The sequence below is a fragment of the Polyodon spathula genome, chromosome 1 (assembly GCF_017654505.1).
Source record: "Polyodon spathula isolate WHYD16114869_AA chromosome 1, ASM1765450v1, whole genome shotgun sequence".
Taxonomy (NCBI): domain Eukaryota; kingdom Metazoa; phylum Chordata; class Actinopteri; order Acipenseriformes; family Polyodontidae; genus Polyodon; species Polyodon spathula.
In genome coordinates this window covers 17,078,938-17,102,493 of record NC_054534.1, presented here as the reverse complement: position 1 = coordinate 17,102,493, position 23,556 = coordinate 17,078,938, and the positions used below count along the sequence as shown (strand labels likewise).

Sequence of the window (23,556 nt, the reverse complement as noted above, 5' to 3'; positions counted from 1 at the left end):
CCCCCCCCCAAAAAAACCCCCAAAAAATCCAGTTGCCTTTGTAATACCGACACGGTTCAGGTTTGAGTGATTACTGACAATCCATTTCTCACACTACTATCACAGTACAATTAAAGCTGATATTTTTTTTTTTTTACCATTTAATCAAGGCAAAAACAAAACATCACTGAAACAAATTACTACTGACCTTTCGTTGTCATGAAACCTGACACAGAAATGCAAATCAGCATCCTCGACCGCACTGCTTGCTCTGCACCCCCAGACTGGACACAAATCACTCTAAAGAAGAAGTACAGCTGGTATGCTGAACATCCCGTTTGCCCAAGCCTGCACTGAGAGACAGCTCTGAGGGGAAACTGATCGGTAGCGGCCGACTGACAGTGGCGTGATTTCTATTATTACTCTATTATCACACTGGGATCTGTGCCTAAATGATGCATGCTTCCCCCCTGATGCCATTTCCTTTTATCCTGGCTGGAGTCTAAAAGCAGATCAATGGGAGTAATACATATGATGTCACTTCAATTTACAGCTACTACCTCACACACACACACACACACACACACACACACACACACACACACACACACACACACACACACTTCCTTCTCTGACTCTCTCTCTCCCCCTCTCGCTCGCTCGCTTTCTCACACACACATAGATTCTTCCCAAAAATGGTTAAGAAATGTTAAGGAAGCCTCTCCCTACCAGAAATGCATCCGTCCTCTGCTATATTTGTCTACATTACTAAAGCAGGAACTATTTACTGCATGTAAGTGGTTAGAGAGAATTGCAGCTAAAATAAAAAAAGTCCCTTAAATACAGAAAGTAGTTCACACGACTTCAACACAAATAGGTCCTAACAGAATTAGACTAATTTGACCTTTAAAAATTATACACAGAAGGCATTTAGATGTTGTACCACAGTGCTGGTTTCTCCCATGAAAGGTCACCTCCAAAAAAGACAGAAATTCCCTTTCATCTGCTTTTTATACTGTTAAGCCAAGACCTGTTTGGTAGAATACAGGCCTTGACACCGGGTGCTTGTGTTTAAAAGGAGTGAGAGGCTTCTCATTAAACCATATAAGAAAGCATTGCTATGGCTCCAAATTAAAGAATTTATGGGGCCACACCATCCATTTCAGAAGGCCTTCCGAAAAAGAAACTAATTTCTATGTCGTAAACTGATTTGTATGGTCAATTTACCTACGGGAACATCAATTGTTTTGAGGGTTCAACAGAACAAACAGCATTTAGATTCTGATGGCTGGGCATTGGAAAAATGTGTTCTGGCTTGAAAAATTAAACATTCCAGTTGCTTATTTTTGCAGTTCCAGACACCTTTTTTTATTTGGATAACAAACACATTTTATTTCATTACAGGGACAATTCATCCACTTAAACAAAACACATTTTTTCATTAAACTAATACAATATAGATGTGAATACTACCAAACGATTCCTATACTCTTAATACATAGTTCTGTGTAGTATACTTATATTTATGAAGTCAGCACTTGAGGTCATTTTACTGTAATGTCAAAATTTTACATTCAGGTCACTATAGTTTTGCGTTTTTTTTTTTTTTTTCTGGGAAGCACTTATAATAAGACGTCATTAAAGAAACAGTTTCATCATGGCACTTAGAAAAACAGGAAATGTTCATTATGACCTCAAAACATGTTGCTAAAAAACCCCACACAAACAACAACTTGTTACAAGTGGAAAACGTATAATTCATATAGAAAAATAACCTTGTACCTTTTGACAAACAACTACCACTAACCATGTTTGGTGTGGTATGAATCTTTTACTGGATTAATTTCTCCAGTCTTCCAAGTGGTTCCACAAACAGTTAAACCTTACCTAAAATGTTATTTTTCGTTGCCAATGTATCAATCTACCCAGCATGCTTTTCTCTACGTCGACCCCAAACGGCTTGTAAACACATGAACTGCTCCCACCTTGAATGTCCGGCAGCATGACCAATGACAATGGCAAAATATTATAGGTAGAAATTTTACATCATTTGACACTGGCTTTCCTTTTAGGGAATATTTAGGTAAGCTTCTACAAAAAAAAAAAAACGATGGCCGAGTGTTTTATTGAGAGTAAATTAGAGCCACTTGTAATGCAATTGCTTTTCAGCAGTTTTGAACCCAGGTTCCGTTTGACTTTCTACCAAGTTTAAGTTTTTTTTGTGAAAATGTACTAAAGTTATTGCAGTTACACTGTGAAGACAACACACGATGGACAATCACTGGAACCAGATATTAAAAATAGCTGGTTTGTAATACATTCACTCTACAAAACAGATTTGATAGGTATACATACTGTAGGTAAACAAATACAGATCCACTTTTTGTCACATGTACTACTGTATTTCTTCATCTGTTAGAAACACAATTCCCCTACCATGGCTGGGAATTAAAATGTATGCACATGTAAATATGAAAATGTGACACAGACAGATTCAGATTCTCAATAACTCTTTCTACCAAGTTGTATCTGTATGGTGTAAAAAATAAAAAAATAAAAAATATCAGAATTACAAGGAAAGACAGTCCAGCCATTGAAAGAAGAAAAACAAAGACAAAATTTAAATGATGTGACTGATTTTTTTTTAAATTTATATTGAGGATCCTACATAAAACTTAATATCTCATCATTATACAATTGATAATTGTCCACCATACCTATACCCTGCATTAATGCATAACTTGCAAACTAAAATACAGGCAACTTTACTGATGAGCAGAGTGCTTGGCATCAGAACAATCTCCATGCGGCTCTTTAATCTTCCCAATGAGAAGGCACTGAAACACAATCCCCAATGGCACTGTGAGGATCCTGTACTTGTCACTGCTGTCTATTCTGATGATGGCAAGCTCTTGTCATAAAAAACAAACTGTAAAATCCAGCCCTGCAGGATCCGTTCACACATCGCTGACAGCTAAGACACATTTCTCAATGCCTGCCCTGTAAGTCTTTGGCAGAACAACTGCAAGATGTTTGTTAAGACTACTCACCATTGCCACGTACATATTAAGCAACAGGAGCGCTTCTACAAGCAGTGTTCCTACTTTGGAAGCATAAAAAACATTGGTCTGTAACTGAAGAGGAATCGCTCCAATTAAATCATCACAAGACATACAAACGCAAAAATTCAAATATCTTTAACCACAAGTATTATTAGATTCCAGGGAAGCTTGACGAAGCTGCAGATCACAGCTAACTTCAGCAAGACCTCTGAAATCTGACTCTATAAAACATGGTGAGGTTTCACACTGTTGAGCTACCATACTTATCTTCACACAGTACCTATTGCAACATCCTTGTATTCAAAAATTCCAAGTTTCAAATGTGTTTGCAATACTAGAGTCAAGGTTTAGTTATACAAAAAAAATAATAAATTTACCAGTCCAATAATTGGCTGTTAATTAACTTCCATAAATGATTCTGCTTGGCATGTTCATGTCATAAATTACCACATCATTAAAAGTTTAGGAGAGTTCATATGGGAACAATTATAGATCAGGTGTTCCAGAATACAGGTCTGGTCAGGTTCCTGTTGTGAAACAACTCTTACAGGTTTGTCTCATCTGAAAGTTAACTGCTAGAATCAAAAAGGTCAAACTATCTAGGAAAGAAAATATGCATATCTCTTTTCAAAGGTGGTAGATTCCTTTAAAAAAGATTTACAAAAAGAACAGATGACCTGAATATAAAAAAAAAACAGAACTGATAAGAGACTATATTGAAAAGGTAAGAGCAAAGACTTACTGAATGTGAATATGCATGTGAATAAAATACACTGACATATCAGGACAAGAAGGAAAAGATTACTGCTGTGGCTGTTCTCATCCCATTGACTTCTATGAGAAAGAGTAATCATTTGGTTCACAAAACTTTTTATATTAAAAACCAGCTATTTATACTCTACTAATTGTAACACTGATATCTTATTTCAATTCATGACGTACATCTCAAATTTAGCAACATCTGGTAGAATATCCATCACTTAATTTAATAGCGCCAGCAACATAGAGATCCAAAATTGTGCCACATTCTACTCACGTTTGTAGGTTCCCTGCTGAACTTGCACCTGAGTGCTGAGGAATGGCAAGTGTGTGGAATGGAATTCATGGAGCGACTGCACAGGCTCAAGGAATAACTCTGATCAAATGTCAAGTATGCTAAGTAACAGTACACTTGTAAAAGTCCTTGTGGGGCCCTCTGTATCCTGGAATTGTTATTTGATTTCCATGGGTTTGTGATGAGATATGAAATATTACATCACATGGGCATGGTGTGGCTTCAATGCTTTTCAGGCTTCACTTGCTAATAGAATACAAGGATGTGAGATGAAATGGCATTTATAACAGTGTAAATCCCTTATTAAACTATGTTAAAAATGCCTCTTCTCGAATTAAAAACCACAGTTTTAGGGGCATGCAAAACAAGTAATTTATGAGGGAACGGAAAATACACAAAGCACGACTATAACATCTGTTTTTGACCTTATAAAATTAAATAATGGTACAGTTGATTCTAAATGGCAAACACAAGCCATTTATCTTTTCTGGAAGATATTACACTGCAGATGCATATAACACATTTTTCCATTAAAAATTCATCATCTTGCAAAACTGATGCAACAATTGCCATATGACTAAAATAGGTTTGACTTTATTTAAAGGGCAAATTTTGTAGTTTATGAACTGTTAACAAACACTTAATTTTTAGCTAAGGGTTAGGGTTAATAAAAACCTGATTTAATTTGTTAAACATTACTACAGTAACAATCTGAACCAATTTCAAGCATTTGATAGACTGGGTATTGATCATCCATAGGGCTCTGGTGTTTGATTGATCATCCATAGGGCTCTGGTGTTTGCACTTTTAACTGACCTATTATATATTATTAACTAACAGTTAAAAGAAAATAAATAATGTCCATTAACATGTTTATTAGCTGTTTAACAGTTAATAAACAAACAAAAAAAAAAGTGTGACCAAAAAACATAAAAATAAAACCTGAAACTGACAAACATTCATACTGTTTTATTTGAATGACTTCACAAGTGAACGTGCAAAAACACAAATCAATGAATACAGAGCTCTTATCATATCATTTTCAACTCAAATATGTATAATGGCAACAAGCTTTCTAAATACAGTACTCTAAATACTTCTATAAGACCAAAGTAAAAACGACTAAACAGTGAGCTCTTTTACTTACCTGTATTGGGAGCTTGGAGTCAGGATTCAGTGTAATCTGGAATATGCCTTATCTGCAGACACCTGTGTGCTGAGCTCATATACTGTAGGTAGGTACGCAAACCATGTGCACCATCTTTTAACCAAAAGGCCAATCCTGCAGCAGGTCTAACCCTGCTCCACCCCTATGCAGAATAACTCAGTGGTATTTAATTACTGACGTTTTACCTAAAGCACGCTCACCCATAAACTTTAAGACTTACCCTGTGTGCTGACAACTGACAACGGCAACAGAAAAGATCAAAATGAGTATTCCGCCTCTAAATTTAACTCGGGCAACAAGCCTGAAAAGTAATTTAAGCCAAGTGAATAATGAGCTGATGTAAGTGAAGCACTGAATGAATCTAACAAACAGAAGTACAAAAATTACATGGATAGACCTACTGGCACATTATAGCTTTCACAGTAGTCCAGTCAGTAATAAACTATGTGTTCTCTGGCATTTACCCAGAACATAGTTCAACTGTCATCACTCTGTCACAGTTGGTATAACAATATATTTGGGATTGATGTAAAAGAAAAAAAAAAAACTAGGCCGAAATACAACTGAAGCAAGAGGCATTCTGTATAATAAAACAGTCTGAACTAGGTGTGGGTTTACACAACACTGCTTTATGTGTGAGCCAGTAAACATAAGACATACAGCTATGGCCAAATGTTCACCTGTGGAATGAACTCATTTTGCTTCATGTGTCAAATGAAATCTGCTGAATAATGTTACGTTAACATATTTAATTGCATACTGTTTTGTAGTTTTCCATATACTTAATAAAAAACTGAAAAAATGTGACATTTTAAAATCTAACATTAAATACTGTACTACAATTATGGCTTATGGTAGACTTTTGCGCTATCATTTTGCATTTTTTTTTATTACATCATGTTAAAAATCTAAATTATGTTCACACATATATATATATATATATATATATATATATATATATATATATATATATATATATATATATATATATATATTGTAAGATAGCAGGGAGGGAGTTAAAAAAATTCCTCCCTGCTAAAACCATGTGAAAATGCACCATGGGTGAATTGGGCTAAGGGTTTTTGTAATTGTTAATTGTTTGTATTGTTTAGTTAATCCCCTGCACCTGGTGCTAACTGTAAATTGGAGCCAGGTGCAGGGTATTTAAAGAGAGGCAGCCAGACTGTTCTAGGCTGCTGAGTGAAGAGCCTGAGTGCGTGTGTGTCCAGTTGTATTGAAGAGAGCGCTGCGTGAAGTCCGTGTGAGTTTGTGTCAGGTAAACGGCTTAGCCGTCCTGTGGTCAGTGAGGGACCAGCCTGTATTTAGTTAGCTCTCCAAAAGGGAGTTAGGTGTTTATTTCTGTTTGTTTTGATTTTGATTTGGTGTTTATTAAAAAGTGTGCGTCAGCGCCAGAAAGTGGTGCAATCTTTCAAAGTGATATATATATATATATATTTATATATATATTATATACACACACACACACACACACATTTTTAATTATGTCTCGATCCTAAAATTCTAACTGACTCAAAACTTTTGTCCATAAGTGTACATTAATTTATGAATTTAATACTGTTGCATATACCTTGCATTATCTGTTACTTTTAGTAAGTTGTCATCATTTTTTTAAGTGATATTAAAAACCGTCTTTAAATTTATAATTTACATCATGCTGAGAAATGTAACTTTTTTTTAATTAATCGTAGAGTCTTTTTATGCTTAAACATGAGTGATGATGCCAAAGACAACTGCCTGTTAAGAGTTTGTGACTAGGAGCTAGCTATTGAAATACAGAAAATAGATATTATTTTCACGCTTGTATTTGTATTTAAAACTGCAGTATAGCAGGCGATTATTCTGTAAACATTTGACTTACTACCAGGTCAAAGTTTTAAATGAGAATAACATCCGAATGGACTTTCCTGGCCAAAGATCTCTTGTAGAAATGAAAGAAAATACAGTATAACTTTGCTATACCAGTGGATGGCTTTATGCAACATGGTGCACAACATTCCTGTGCTTTGTAGATCCAGTTACTGACTGTTGCTCTTTTAAAAGCAAGACACTGTTATTGACACAGTTGTATTAAGTCTGAAAGCTGAATGTTGGAAAGGCTTTTAGTTTTTTTTTAATTATTTTTTTTTTTTAGTAGATGTGCTTCGAAAAGAATGTTTATTGATGTGTTTCTGGGAAACTCCACAGACTAAAGTTTGCTGGGCATGACTGCTGTCTTCCACTCTTTGCAACTGTTCACAAGACAATGAGTCATTTATTTTCTTCTCAATCAGTGTGGTTTTGCAATTGATACAGTACATGTGTTCATATAACTGGTAATGTGTTTAAATGACTTAATTAAAAAATCAACAGTAATTGCTGTTTTTCAATTGATTGGAAAGAATGGGGATAATTCTAAAATAAAAAAAATAAAGAATGTGTGTTTTTTTTTCTTTCTTTTAACAAGCAAATTCCCCTGTTTCTGACTTAATGTAGTCTTTCCAATTACTGCAAACTCCTTCAAACAATGAATTAAAGGCACATTTGTTTTATTAGAGAAGTTGATGCTTCGTATTATTCAATTAGGCAAACACTAGACACATCACGTCTTAAGCCAGAACAACAGTAATGAGACTTTAGGCTGATGAGGCTGTTACGTCAACAGGCTGTGGTGGGACGTGGAATTAAGATATTAAAACATACAGCTGTATGCCATTTGTATGAGCAGTGACTGATTGTGGCTGGGATTTATTACAAGTTCGGTGCCACCTTTATTTTTAAATACATGTTTTTCATGATTAGAAGAATCTGTTGAATTACATTTCACATCTTGATGGACTTCACTGGTTCAAACAAATATGTATGCTCCATTACTATAACTAGCTACACCAAAATGAGCCTTATGAATGATTATAAAAGAAGCTCTCACCCCACTGTGGTAGTCACTACTTAAAGGCGTTTCTCATTTGGTTACTTTCACTATAATCAAACATCATTAGAGACATTCTCAACAGAAAAAAAGCCTTCACTGGTCAAACACAAAATACAAGGGAATCCTAGTCCCTTCACAAAAACAATGCTGTATACATGTTTTTATTATTATTATTCCAACCGATGTATTATTTCTAGAACTTTCTGAGTATTGTTCAAATGCATATGGTAGTACCACATTAAAAGTACAATCTAATGAACTAACTTATTAATGCAGTATTTGCAATCTGAATTTGAACAATTTTATTTTAGTTAAGGAGGTTTGTTTTTTTGTTTCCAACAGTACCTTGGTATCACCTCAAATTCTTAAAAGAAGGTTCATTTATGGCCTTGTAAATCAGGTATGAGTGAACGCACCTGGACAACAAAAAAAGTAACTCTCAATACATCCAAGGACTTATGATTTTTATAGGTAATCCCTTCAAATTCTTGAACATTATCAGTATAAAGAATGTAGTCACAGCCTATTGGGTCTTATCACAAATAATTTACTCCAACACTGGCTTTACTTTTATTTAAGACCACTTCAAATGTATAACCCTGACTGTGCTGTCATTGGCCTGTAGTTGTATTTTAATTAGCTCTTCATCTATCAACACCATGGCTGTTTAATCAAAGCACAAGTTAATTTATTGTTTCACTGTCAATAGTCCATTCATTTAAGAAATGTTAGTTGTTTAATGTCAAGACTGTTTCCCTGGAAACACTGTCATACTGTTTGACAGACGCTATTCAAAATAAACAAACGTGGATTGGGGGAAACAAAGGGCACATACACTTTGCTGTTTGTAAAGACGTCTACACCTGTACACTTTTTACTTAAAACACTGCAGGCCTTACTTCTCTTACAGAACATACTGCAGCTTTGTTCTGTAATCACACAGTTTTGTTTTACTTCAACAACAGTGTCATTTTATTTGATGTAAAGACCCTTATAAATGTGTGAACTAAATGCAACAAATAAATAAATAAATAAAGAAATGTTTGATCACATTTTCTCTTTGTGGCATTACAGCTGTGTTCAAATAATATTATGAACATCAATACATTTCCAATTTTAACACTACACTTGGGGTAATGCAACACAATGCCAACACTCAATACCAAAAGAATAATCTTAACTTGAGCAGATGTCTTCAGTCGTTCAAGTGGCATTAACTTTAAAAAGAGAACGATGATGTAGAAGTTTAAAAGTAGTGAAATTAGCTTGCAATTCGCTTAGTCCTGGCTGGGTTTGAATACAGTCACTGTTTGAGAGGGACACCAGACTGAACAGCAGAACCCTGAGGGAAAGCGTTCATGTCATCTGTTATGTGCTGGACTATAGCAATATTTTGTGGAAATTGTAACATATCTGAGATAGTACTTTTAAAGTACAATTGATTTGACATTCTTAAAATGTTGTTAAATTCCTTAATAAATTATGCATGGTTTAAAACTGAAGAGCCCCAAAACTGCAGAGAAGTCCTGAAGAGCCCTAATCCTGGAGGTTTTATTAGTGTCTTTATGTCATCAATGGTTAAAGATCTGGAACACATGTTAATCTGGACCAATTAGGGCAATAACTGATTCAATTAAGAAACTGAGAGCTTGGTTCTGTGCTAGCCAGACAAACCTCTGTCCCCACCCATTTTCTTTGAAGGGCTTGGGCACTGCATGACCTAATAAATGTGGTAGTGGCTGGCTTGGCCACTTGCCAGTAATCTGGTTTTTATGATCTATAGCTTGAAAACTAATTATAATGTAACTGCAAAACATGAGCTATTCAAATACTGCATCCATGAAATATGAAATATGAAATTCTACAGAAATCCATCTGAATTTGTGGCCATTGTTGATTATTTAATGTTACATTATTATAAAGTGCTACCAAAAATCTACAGTGCAATGCATGACCTCTTAGTAAAAAGGCTGAGAAAAAGAGCTGAAAGTAAGTAGGTACTTAAAAGTACAAAGTGATTTATTTATAAGGAAGTTCAACTTTAAAAGCTTGGCTTTCACGCCTTCATTATCTGTAATAAATGTTTGGGTAACCTTGATCAAATGCCACAGTCTGTCAGCTAACAGTCTTTGTGGAATATTAAAACAAAAAAGAAGACAGGACTGAGTGAATTAATAGCTCAGTGCTTTTGAGACAATCGGGTAGTTACATCTGCTAATGTACTGAATATGATTTCCATGACATCAGAGTAGATGTTAAAACTTCATGCTGATTTGAACTCGGCTCTCGCCAAGATAAGCACCAACTAAGACGTAGCTTTACAGTAAACTAATGTGATCCATCTGCATCTCCATCCATTTGCGTTTCTTTCCATCTGATGATGTAGATACCCTTCTGCTTGGTGTTGATGGCTGAAGTATAATGCTGGCTCCAGGGATCAGCTCATTTTGCCTCCCCAGCGCATCAGCACACACAACGGATGTGATGCTGGCTCCGGGGATCAACCACAGTACGGTCTCCCCACAGCATCAGCATGACAACCATCTGGATTGAGCTAAGTAGGGTATATCTCTGGGGTCTTCAAGTGGGCACCTTCCATCCTCAGTGTTTCGACTAGCCCACGACACCTTAAGAGGGCTCAACAGCCTTCCGTACCCCTCTCAACTTAGCCCAGCTTACTTACCCGTACATCAGCGTTGCTTTCTTTCTATTGTGCTTGAGATCCCCAGCCAGAATCTTTCCGTCTCAACCACAGCCAGTTGCTGCTCCTTTCTGCTGCTTCAGATAAGTTCTTCACTGTGCGACGCAACTCTTGGCCACTGAACCCGACGTCTCTGAGAAACCAGGCTGTACCACAATCAGGTTTGTACCAGTGTGCCACAAATCCTCGACAACCCACCTCCACTGGGTAAACCCGGACACTCTATCTGCAGAATCCTCCCATGGCACTGTTAACTCTACCATATGAACAAGGCATGCGGAGCCAGACCACAAGACAATGTCTGGTCGAAGGTTAGTGGTGGCAATCACAGGTGAAAAAATAAGCTGTTGACCAACATCTGCCAGCATTTTCCAGCCTCTAGCAGTTTCCAGTTGTCCTGCGCGAGGCTTGATTTTAACACCTTATCTTGGTGGTTGCTCTCCTGGACGGAGGAATACTGACTTTTGCGTGAAATGCTTTGATGGAACTGGTGGCAACTTATTGGCAACTTATTGGTCAGGTTACGCTTGTCTTCAAATGCCAAGGCATTAATATAATATAATCTTACTGCAATGTCTTAAAGTGTCTGAACTTTTCCAGATGCTTCTGTGTTTCAGTGTAGGATTATGATTACATGGAAATGTAGGTATGCTGACAAAAACTACAACTGAGCAACACAGGAAAAATCTGCCTAGACCTTAATAACACTATGTAACACAATTTTTGTTCCTGGGTAGTAAGTGTTATTTCCTAATTGCGTATGCCTCAAAAGTATAGAAAATGGCTATTATTCCCCACAAACTTTGCTTTTGTGACCAGGACAGTGATATTTCAAAATATCACTATTTCCAATGGGAAAACGGGCAAATGTGTGTCTTTTCGTTCACATAAAGTCAGAAAAAAACAACATATGAATCCAAATTAACATGTATTTATACTAAAGTAATACAAAAATGACTACAAAAGATTTAGAATTGAGTAGTTTTTCGAGATTTATGATTATACTGTATTTACAGTATGTGATTGAATAAAACTTTTGAGTTGTAACCGATAGTTTGTCTTTCATTTTAATATTGACGAGGTTTAAAATGTACCGTGATAGTGACTGTCGGCGGTGGTTTTTATGAGTATAACCGTGGCGGTTCTAATGTTAACGTGGTCATTTTTGTAGCACATATAGACTGGCATTAGGTTCAAGTACTCAAAATTTTTAATCTTCGAGCACTAAATTAGTTGAAATTCCCACAAGTACAGAGCAATCCATTGTACTCGCTTCATACTGTATACATTCCTGGCAAGAAAGTCTTCATATGTTGTAGACATAACAGCATTTTCTCTCAGCAATTGTGAGCACTATTTTGAACCAGGACCTAAAAAAGCAATTGTAAATGACAAATCCTACCTACAGTAGTCTTGGCTATAAAGACAGACCATCCAACAACCTGCTTTGATTTATATAGTGTTGTCACAATCTATTTGGTTCTTTATATTGCTTGAATTACCAATTTCAAAACAGTATTATATATTGTACAGTAACAGGAAACACGGTGGATTTACCAGTCCAGTTATCTGAATCACAACACTATTTTTGGGGCCCTATGGGGTTCACAAATATATTACTTCCTGTCCACATCTATAGAATACAAAATATTTTATAACTGAAATATTTAACATAGATGAATGACCAGCATTAATCAGAATATATCTGGTGGGAAGTAAAATATACATCAATATCAGGTTGAGGCAACAGCCATCAGGGTTGAAAACATAGAAAAATATAATTACAAGAATATACCATAGTAGGGTCTCCTGAGTGGCGCATCTGGCAAAAGCCCTCCGCATAGAGTGCAGGATGCACTCTATAGCCAGGAGGTCACCAGTTAAGGTCTAGGCTATTCCATTGCTGACCATGGACAGGAATTCTCAGGGGGTGGCGCACAATTGTCCCTACCCAGAAGGGGAGAGCCTAGGTCAGCCAGGGTGTCCTCAGCACACTGCACACCAGCAACCCTTGTAGACTGTAGACCAGCAACCACCTGCCTGTAAACCAACCAGAGCTGCATGGTCCTCCAGAGGGCCCACAGAGAGCACACATTTCAGAGGACACATGTGTCCATCTTCATTTCTCCCAATTCAGCACAGGGGGTGGCAGCAGTGAGCCAGGTTGAAATAAAAAAAAAAGTAATTGGACATTTCAAAATTGGGGAGAAAAAAAGTAATTGGCAATTCCAAATTAAAAAAAATAAATAAAATAAAATAACATAGTGTAGAACAATGCACATGTTCTGTGAGTAGTTTACAGTACCAGAGCAAATTTACTGAACCAAAATACTACAGTATAATTAGTTTTGCTGTAAGGGGGAAATACAAAGTACACTACAGTATATCTATTTTCCATTCTACATTCGGCATGAAGACAAGGTTTGAGTGACGCACAGTGCAATAGTGTGTCTTAAACATTCCTTTCTGGTTTGCGTCAAGGTAGAATGGCTGATTAAAATGTACAGTAATAGACAAAAATAAATACCTGACATTTTTTTGCTGCCAAACAATATACAAAATGAATTTAATTAACAAAAAAAGAAATAAAAAGAACACACCCTGTCTATCCACAGTGTCTACTAACAAAAATATAATTTTTATTTTATGTATATTTACACTATATTTTATGTATATCTGCCTGATGCATAAAAGATCCTGCAGCATATAAGTGACAGAAAAAGCTGCATAACACTACAGTGACAGTGGAAAGGGCAATCGGGGCAAAATGAACTAAACAAAATCTGTAGTAACACTATCTGATATTGACATTTATAAATAGTGTAGCATTGGAAATATTCACAGATTGTTGACAGTTAGGGATGTGCCCAAAATAAAATCTGAATATAGTGTTTTTTTTTTATTTTTTTAGCTTTCCTGCTTATGAGATTTTCTCAATGCTGGAGGGCAAATGCTGTAACAATAATTCTTGAAGAAAGTATTTTCTGCACACCCCTAATGGCAGTACTGTAGTTTCAGCAATAAAAAACAGATTTATCAAAAGTTAAGAAATGTTTCATGAACACCAAACCAAATCAACAGGGCAAGTATTATTTCAGTACTTTATATTTTGTTGTAAATATAAACCAAGCAGTTTACATGTGGCTCAGGGTTACAGAAGCACATTTAATACCCTTTTGGGAGACAATCTGAAAATGAAACCCTCTGTATAAAGTAACAGTGCCCTAGTGGAACCCTCCCATGAAAACTGAAGAAATACTGCAGCATTCGGACCTTGAACTGCATTGTCCAGTTTTTGTTTAAAACATCCGGATGAAACTGTACTTTGTGCAGGAATTACACCTTGCAGCATTCCTTTCATTTACAGTGGAGTGACAAGCTGTTCAAGGCTCAGCCTAGGGAATGCCAGCAGACGGATTAATAGATTCTTTTATACCATCCTGACCATGTGATGTGTTACTGGCAGCTCCTCTGGACAAATACTGTATGCTACCTCCTAAGTGGCTCTTTTTGTACCCTAAGTTGTATGTACATATGCCATGAAAAGCTATAGTATCTTGCTTGCTTTATAATAACCCTAAATGCTTCTCATTTCAAAACACTTTTTTTTTTTTTTTTTAAAGCAGTCCTAGGACTTTACTGATGGTAACTTTTCTTATTACAAAAGTAAGTGTTCCTTTTTGGTTTGCTTACAGCTGAGATGGCTTATTAAAATGTAACAAGGCACCATGATTAAACGGCTACTTTATTCTCAAAAATACACAGAACAAGATGTATAAGATTAATTAAAAATACATCATTTGATAAATGTATCCTGACTGTGTTTAGAAAACGCAAATTGAAACAATAACAACATCACATTCTCACACACACTGGGTGAATACCTCTTTCTTTGTTTCTTTGATGAGGCACAACAATTGATTTTCCATATGGCTTTAGATATGCATGAGATGATCACTGATTTCATTGTGTAGATGTGGTCCATTTTTACTGAACAGCTGCATTCTTCTTTTAAACAATGCGCAGGGGCACTTTCTATCCAGCGCTGGCCGTGATTTAACGTCTACAAATTAGCTGGGAAAAAAAATGCCAACTCCCAGCTCCGGGCTAGGAGAAATAATCTAAAAGATAACAGCAATAACAGTCCTCTAGATGAACCTAATAATTTCAGATAATGTGACAGAGCTTTGATTAATATATAGGAGGGTTTCCTGTTTTTATCTAGACGCACTTGGTATTTTCTGTAGTGCAGCCATTTCAAGCAAACTCAAGAGAAAAAAAAAAATTTCCTTTCACAGTTTAACTTCATTTTATAAAGAAAAAAAACAATGTACAAGGGAAGTGTGCTAAGTGGCTTTACTTTTACAAGACACTCTGTGTAATTGCAACTTTGGTAATGTGATTATATTGATACAATTACAATAACATTGTTGATATGCAAATCTACATAAGAGTCTTTTTCCATTTTCACTGAATTATCACTTATCACAATTATCAAGATGCACTATATGTAGGATGGTGGAATTGTTTTGCCTTTGTTTTTGCAAATTAAGTAAGAGTTACTGGTTGCTGGAATAAGATCTGATATTGGACAGCAGCATTAATGTTAGGATTATATTTAAAGATTGGGGATTGTTTTAAATTTACAGAAAAGAAAAAAAAAATCACAGTATTACCCTGAAAACAATTGCAGGTCTGTAAGCAGACCACAGCATTACAAGCAATAGCACAATGGCCCTTGGAACAAAAATAGCACAGAGGCCCTGGAAGTCAGCACACAAATATTGTACTGTATTATGGTACCAATGTACTGTAATGGATCACCAATGTATACTAAAGTGATATCACTGTATGTACAACGACAGAAATGTGACCACTGTGGTACCACACATTTTTTGTTTGTTTATTTAAATAAGTATGATAGTTAACCTTGTCTCGTAGGTTCTGGAAAATGTAATTCAGAAACGTTATAGTTTTGTTACATTAAATACCAGCCATTGTAATGCAATATTATGGGCTTTCACATGTGTATTAGGATGCAGAACATAGTCTCATTAAATTTTTGATGAAAAGTATGGCAAAATGAATCAGGAGAGCGTGACTAATATCACCTAATAATTTGGCAATAAAAATCCCTTCTTTCCTGCATAAACCTTGTATTTTACATTTAAGGGGCCTTAATCCTTCAGCTGCACAGGAGGGGATGCCTGTTGGCACTCAACCCCAATAATTATCTGTGATGTCATTATCTTTAAACTATTTCAACTCACAGCCATGCCGACACAGTGTCTCCTAATTTAGAAATCGCAGCCTCATTTATGGGAACTCGTCGTGGGAGGCTACCATTTGATACACAGAAAACTGGATTACAAAGAATCAAGAACTTACAGTTCGCCTAATGGTAAAATATATTCGGATATCAAATAAGGGCCCTTGCAGCATATTGCAAAGAGTCAGAACCTTGCAGCTACAAAACAAGGATTATTAAATGATGACCTGTTTAAACACACTAACATTGCATCTGATTCTGCTAAGGTTGGACCCTTTATTTGACATTTGTCCTTACACATTCTAGCTGATAACTGGTGTGCCAACAACACAGTCGGTTTGTTATGTAACTACAAGGAAAAGTTAAAAAGACGCAGGTAGATTACATGGAGGGGGACAGAGCTATTGTAATACAGGTTTCCTTTCCTTTATAACTGCTGCATTGCACAGGGAACTAGGAACAAGTGTTCTGACTTTATTTAATTATTCTATCAAATTACACGAATCCCTTCCTCAATCTATTAAAAAATCTACTTTTTATAATACTACTAACTAAAACTGATTTACATGAAACTAACTAATATATGCTGCCAAGAAACAGTGCAAATAATACCGCACATAACAAACTGATCTTTTTTTTTTTCAAAATAACAGTGTGCAAAGGGATTTTTTGTTGGTAATAAAAATGGCCTACTTTTGACTTTTCAACATCTGTTTGATGTGTCTGCATTCCTTAAACAATCCTCAGACTTTCGTAAAACAAAACCGACAGCTACACTCACAAATGAATAATGAGCCCTATTCACAAACACAATAAAACCCACTCACTCACACACACACACACACACACACACACACACATACACACACACATATATATACTCTTTGTCTATTTGGATGGATTAAACATTTTGTATGCATAAAATGTTACTAGACCTTCCTTACTTGCTGTTCAAGAATCCAACAACATTTCCAATCAAGTTTGTGCATATCACATTGATTTCATCCATTAACAGCTTTGAGTTCCAGTTCATACTTATGATATGTTCTTCTATAGTGACAGCAGTTGTTCCTAACTCATTTTCCATGTCATAAAAAACATACAATGTCAATTTGGGGTCTCACAGACCCAGTGGTCAAACAATACATAACAAAACAAAACAAAAGACAAAAAAAAAGGCCATTATGTTAGGGATATAAAAAATCAATTTCCTACTGACTATTTGGTAGTAGTTTTTGTTATAGACTGAAGTGTACTCAAGACATCAAATAGGAAAACTAATTAAAGCTTCCAAACATGTACCTACCTCTTTGAAGATCACCCACTCCTCCGCTCTCCTTTTTCATTTTGTGCCCTTTCTGTTCCTCCAATTGAAGTGTATCCATTTTGCAACCTGCAGTTTAGTTGAGAAGAGGCTCGGAGTTAGAAAATCGAGAACAGAATAGCTCTCCAGCATGAGTAAGAGACTATAAACATACGTTAGACACACTTTCCATTGCTTCACTGGAAAGAAAAAGTTTCCCGAGGGCAAAGAAAAAAGACTCTCTTTGTGATCCCACTTAGTCACCTCTGTGTATGATCACATAATATTTTAAGCTGCTAGCGGTATCCGTCTCCTTGGGAGTTAAAGATGCAATGATAGAAGCTCTTAGCCAAAGCAGTGCATTAGAAACTACAGAATCAACCTCAGGCTGTTAATATTTCAAACATGTTTCAAATCCAACAAACCTTTAAAACTATAAGAAAACTAAAGCACTTCTCTTACACAAAAAATCACTGTGTACTACCATGTAACATAAAATGCATCTTTAGGCGTTGCACAGCAACAGTTTAGTCTTTAAATTAATATAACAGTAAATACAACAGAAACTAAACTCCATCTCACCTCTCGTTTTACTTCTTCAACCAACTGATTTTCAAGCCAAGCGTCGCTCTCCTCCAACAAGGGCTGAATAAAATATATACAAAAAAAAAAAGTTTTACAGCTCAGAAAGCAAGGCTTGCTGTTGTTTCATGGAGCGTGTAGAGTACCTCAGCACACAGCACATCTAATGAATGGAAAAAACCCTTATTAGGTTGTTCTCGGGATCAAACAGCAGACAAAAAGAGCTTTTACATAATCTCTTTAAAATCCATGTGACTAACATACATTATATCTTTAAGTTAATCTTCCCTTAATTTGATGCAGATTTTGATAAAAATAGTTCAGTTCCTTAAGTTTTCTTCCCTTTCCTGTTACCATGTACAAGTGATCCTGTTGCTGAATCCTTTCACTGACTCAAGCCTCCAGAAGTCTGAAAGCACAGACCTCATTGTAATCAAACACCGCTGTCTACAATTCCACTCCTCGATCATACAGGGGCGGAGTTTGGGCTGTACTCTACAGTATAAGGGAAAGCATAGCACGCTTTGCTAACCTGAAGACAGAAGGATTTTTTGGCCTCACTCGCCATATGGAAAAAAATATATATAATTCATATGTTAAAAAGCACATACTTTACATATATGTTTCATATAAGCAAACTTGTGTAAACCATATATGCACTGTAGTGCAAATATGACCAGTTTCCTATAATTTCACTTATGAGACAGGAGTATGGATAGCCCTTACAAGGATTCCCTAGAATCGATCACACTGATGTACATGGCAGCAAAAAAAAGAAAGAAAAAAAGGATGTCTTCTTCAACACTGTAAAAGCATGGGGGTCACAACAGAGGAGCAGTCCCCCTCTCATGGTTGCCACATGCCTTCATTCAATATATTTAATATGTTTATACTTGTATGTTAAATTCACAACATACATGTTAAATATATCATACAAACATAACCACACTTTAGAAAGTGAAAGAAATTAGAAAATATTCCACAATCAACTGAGCACTTAAATATCTTACCAATGAGGCTATTTTAAAATTTAAAAATAGTTAACATAAGTGTTGTAACAGAGTACCCATGTTTGCATTGATATAACTGCATTATAAACAACTTGTTGCATCAATTTTAACTGAAACTTTTAAATGAGAATCAAAGCAATAATATCCATTAACAAACAATGGTACATAAGAGAAATAGAGGATGTAATGGAATAATCTATTCTTTTAATAAATAGTTGCAGTTTTTTAAAAGTTTACAGTGTTTTGAAAGCATAAGAACATAAGAAAGTTTACAAACGAGAGGAGGCCATTCGACCCATCTTGCTCGTTTGGTTGTTAGTAGCTTACTGGTCCCAGAATCTCCTCAAGCAGCATCTTGAAGGATCCCAGGGTGTCAGCTTCAATTTACTGGGGAGTTGGTTCCAGACTCCCACAATTCTCTGTGTAAAAAAGTGCCACCTATTTTCTGTTCTGAGTGCCCCTTTATCTCCATTTGTGTCCCGTGGTTCTTGTTAATTTTTTCAGGTTGAAAAAGTCCCCTGGGTCGACATTGTCAATACCTTTTAAAATTGTGAATGCTTGAATCAGATCGCCGCGTAGCCTTCTTTGTTCAGGACTGAATAGATGTAATTCTTTTAGCCTGTCTGCATATGACATGCCTTTTAAACCAGAATAATTCTGGTCGCTTGTCTCTGCACTTGTTCTAGAGCAGAAATATTCTTTTTGTAGCAAGGTGACCAGATCAAAATAAGATCAAACCCTGTGTGTGCTGGAATTTAGAATTTAGAGAGAATAAAAACTGGTGGGAGTAGCCTCTGGACCTGTATTTATGTTCTCAGAAAAATCTACATCTGGTGGTCACAGGGATTTTACTCTTTTCATTTGTCTATACTGCCTTGAAGAACCTTGACTGATCTTTCCAAATTAGAGAAATCTAAAATGTGCCCAGCCAATGCAGATTCTAAATGGGGGGGGGGATGGTAAAAAAAAAAAAAAAAAAAAAAAAAAAAAAAAAAAAAAAAAAATGTTCAGACTGCCATCACAAGAAACCCAACAGCCTCAAGTAATTCTTTTTCCAATCAATACCTCTTAGACACCCAGTTAGTACGTGCTGAGGAATAACTAGCTAGTCTTAAAGAACAAGGGGGAAAAAAAGAAAAAGGGCGTACGACAGCATGTGTTCCCACACAGTTGGAATAAATAGCTGGCTGAGGAAAAACACAATCAACAATCTGCAGTTTACTTTTTCAGACAGTTTCACAAACGATCAAGTGAATCAATGTTTTCTCTTTCTTTGCACTTAAACATCCATGTTAGATAAACCAGAGCACCAGGGGTCAATGTGCTTAAGCGCTTTGTGGTGGTGGTCCACTATGAAAGGCGCTATATAAAATAAAGATTGATTGAAGATTGATTGATTGAATGTGAAAACAGACCTGTCCTGCTTGACTTTTGTTTATTTGCACTCTCCTGTTCGTGTAGGTGGGGAAGTGGGTACTGGGGAATGTGAACTTAATCCAGCATGAATCACTCAGGCAGTAAACTTGTATTGTTCGCTGGATACCACACATAACTCCTTTATAACAAGGAGAGCCATAGCCATTCCTGACATAACACAGCTTTTGTGCCCATCAGTGAGATGGAAAGAAACCGCATAGCATTTTGTAATTTTGTAAAACTTAACATGATGTAAAAAACTAGAAGAACCTGGGCATACAAGGTCAGTGTCTTTGACTTCCTGAGTAAAGGGGGTTCTTTTCTAAATGTGGGGTGCTGCTTGGTCTTAGAGATTGTAACTGTGGCAAAGGAGGTCAGGGGATTTGCCAAGAAACAGAAATCACAGATTATGGAGGGATAGCAAATCCATTCTGCAGATTTATACATTTTGAGGTGACAGAGCTACTTGTCTTATATACTGAATGATATTGTTTTTTTACAAAGCATTTATCTTTGTTGTTGGTTCACCTCAAAACCCAGCATAAAACTAGTCAGCAATTATAAAAAGCATGACTTTACTAAGTGATTTTATACAAGATGAGTCACAAATTATTATTTTAAGGTTTGCCAAGTTGAATATCTTAGTTTAATTTATTATGTTTATATGTTCGCTCTAGATAAAAACATCTGCTAAATAATAATAATAATAATAATAATAATAATAATAATAATAATAATAATAATAATAATAATAATAATATCTGTTAATACTGAATGTCCATTTTGTCCAGTTTATATCAATACAAATGTTTCATACAAATTGTACTTCAAAGTGAAACACACAGATTGACCTTTGGTATCCTAGCACTGTCCAGCCAGTCTTCATAAATCATGTCAAGAGCAAGGCCTTGTCTAGAACATAAAGGAGAAAATACAAAGACTAATTCAAAAACAAAAAATTACTAATCAGTGTTAAACTGCTGTATGGTAATTGCACTTTGATTTTACAATGTTAGTTGAAACACCTGCTATGACACTAAGTAGGGCCACCATGGTCAGCTAGGATAGCACATTTTCAAAGTGGGGAGTTGTCTGCATTGTTCTATATAAACTTGATTTCCACTAAAACGGCAAGGAACCATATTTTAATTTCACCAAGGAAATAGAATCCAAAACAATACAATTTTTCAAACACCCCTTGGTCCAGCTAGTTTCAGTAACTGAGGTTTCACTGTAGGTTACTTTTATTACATCTAAATCAGAGAATGTAATTATTTTCTCCTAGGGCGTGAGAGGGTGACAGATTGTAATGTGATAGAGAACACTTCACTCTGTCCCGTAGGGATTAAAATGTACTTAAAGAAATCTCAAAACACAGCAGATGCTTCTTCAGTTTCTATCTATGATGACAGCAATAACACCCCACACTTTTCTTTCCTCTGGCTTCCAGGGAGCTAGTGAGTAAATCAGGCGTTGAGAATACTGGAACCCTGAAAGCTGTAAGAGAACCCACTTGCCAGCAGACTGATGTAAGAATGTTTAGTCTGTAGATAATGGTGATAATGCCCTGCATTGATTTGCTCTTATTTCTCAACCACTTGTATTTATCTGCTCCGATGTAGCTTATAATAAACAGCTCTGTTAAAAGGGCACGACATCCTGCAGAGAGAACTGGATTTCTTGGCTAGAAGACAGTTTTAACCAAAGCAAGCTAAACTTCCTGGCACTGTATCCATGGCATGACATAATTTATAACCGCAACTCTGATGTGTTAACCACCACCACCACCACCAACTATCGTAACTACACTCTTTAATAACACTTCAAAATAATATCCTTCATTCATTTCAACTGAAGGTGCAAACAGTTAGCAGTTTAAAATGTATTTTATCTGTTAAAGTGCTAAATACATAAAACAATAGCCTGTCACAAAAACGGCTGCAGTGGGTGAAGTCAGACCAGAAACAGGAACCAACACAAAATAAACACAGAGGTGGAGTTTTTGGTGAAGTTGAGCTGTGCTCAGCATTTAAAAATTGAACAGACAGAAAACATAAGGTTGTAAAGACAAACAAAACACAGGACACGACACTGGCAGCCAAAACCGAGACAAACAAAAAGGACTACACAGACAAACACGGTGAGCTGCTATTATGATATCTATTATTACCTCACAACCCAGAGTGAGTGAAAACATGCTGCTTTTATGCAGCTGTATCGAGACTTGATTGCTAATCAATCACTCAATTGGAGTCTCGGTACAACTGCACGTGAATTAATAAAAGTATTAATTCCCCGTGCTCAGTATTAGGTCCTCTGCTATTCCTAATCTACATTAATGATTTAGATTCTGGTATAGTAAGCAAACTTGTTAAATTTGCAGACGACACAAAAATAGGAGGAGTGGCAAACACTGTTGCAGCAGCAAAGGTCATTCAAAATGATCTAGACAAGATTCAGAACAGGGCAGACACATGGCAAATGACATTTAATAGAGAAAGGTGTAAGGTACTACATGCAGGAAATAAAAATGTGCATTATAAATCATATGGGAGATACTGAAATTGGAGAAGGTATTTATGAAAAAGACCTAGGAGTTTTTGTTGACTCAGAAATGTCTTCATCTAGACAATGTGGGGAAGCTATAAAAAAAGGCCAACAAGATGCTCGGATACATTGTGAAAAGTGTTGAATTTAAATCAAGGGAAGTAATGTTAAAACTGTACAATGCATTAGTGAGACCTCATCTTGAATATTGTGTTCAGTTCTGGTCAACTCGCTATAAAAAAGATATTGCTGCTCTAGAAAGAGTGCAAAGAAGGGCAACCAGAATTATTCCGGGTTTAAAAGGCATGTCATATGCAGACTGGCTAAAATAATTGAATCTGTTCAGTCTTGAACAAAGAAGACTACACGGCGACCTAATTCAAGCATTCAAAATTCTAAAAGGTATTGAAAATGTCAACCCGAGAGACTTTCTCAACCTGAAAAAAGAAACAAGGACCAGGGGTCACAAATGGAGATTAGACAAAGGAGCATTCAGAACAGAAAATAGGAGGCACTTTTTAATACAGAGAATTGTG

The 23,556-nt window shown here is 36.1% G+C and overlaps 1 pseudogene; it reads right to left on the bottom strand.

Moving 5' to 3' along the window:
- LOC121316285 overlaps positions 1-23,556 on the bottom strand; it is a 67,469-nt pseudogene that overhangs the window by 16,805 nt on the left and 27,108 nt on the right.